Raw genomic sequence first — 1,246 nt, forward strand, 5'->3', positions numbered from 1 at the left:
AATCATCAATTATCAATGTTTCTTTCAACATTGCCTTATTTCTGAATTTAACCTCATCTAAGACTAGTTCCTTGAGTTCGAAACTCGGATTCATCCATTTTAATTTTAAATACTTGACGATCCAGTGCACTTTCCGGCAAACCAGATTTCCCTTGAACATATTTGCATAAAGAAAAAGTGGACCAAAAAGTAACTGTAGGGGAAATCCAACAAAGTATTTATGGCGCCGTTGCTGGGTAACTAGATTCAAGAAGAGTTTAGTTCAGTTTTACGGCATTGCTTTATATTTTTCTCTTTAATTCATTGATTCTTTTTGTTCATATTTTAGTTACCATACATTCATTGTTCTTTTGAACTGGATAATTAGCCATAATTCAGAGAGAAACAGAAATTTTTTGCAGGATTTAGAAGCAGCAATAACTCCAGAAAAGAACCTCGATCTTTCGAGGCATCTTCTAGTTTTCTTATTGCAGGGCATTCTCATATAGAATCTGTTGAAGATACAATCATGGCTGAAGAGCCAAGAAGAGTAACCCTGGAGGATTATTCAAGTTCTATTGTGCCATAATTTTTCACTAGTATTGCACAGCCAGAAGTTCAAGCTTAGACAATTACATATCCTCCTTCTTTGATACAACTAATTCAAAATAATCTGTTTCATGGTTTACCCAATGAAGACCCTTATGCTCACTTGGCCACCTATATAGAGATATGCAATACTATTAGGTTGGCGGGTGTGCCTGTGGGTGTAATCAGGTTGAGTCTGTTCTCATTTTCTTTATCTAGAGAAGCTAAGAGGTGGCTTCATTCTTTTAAAGGAAATAGTCTGAAGTCATGGGATGAAGTGGTAGAAAAGTTCTTAAAAAAGTACTTCCCTGAATCAAAGACTGTAGAAGGAAAAGCTGCCATCTCTTCCTTCCACCAGTTTCTAGATGAATTGTTGAGTGAGGCACTTGAAAGATTCAAAGGTTTATTGCGGAAGACTCCCACTCATGGTTTTTCAGAACCAATACAACTCAACATATTCATAGATGGGTTGAGACCACAATCTAAGCAGCTCTTGGATGCTTCAGCTGGGGGTAAGATCAAAATGAAGACCCCTGACGAAGCAATGGACTTAATTGAAAGCATGGCTGCTAGTGACATTACCATTTTGAGAGACCGAGCCCATATTCCTACCAAGAAGAGTTTATTGGAGCTAACCTCACAGGACGCTCTATTGGCACAAAACAAGTTACTATCCAAG

The sequence above is a fragment of the Glycine max genome, chromosome 4, assembly GCF_000004515.6.
Source record: "Glycine max cultivar Williams 82 chromosome 4, Glycine_max_v4.0, whole genome shotgun sequence".
In the NCBI taxonomy this organism is placed as follows: Eukaryota; Viridiplantae; Streptophyta; class Magnoliopsida; order Fabales; family Fabaceae; genus Glycine; species Glycine max.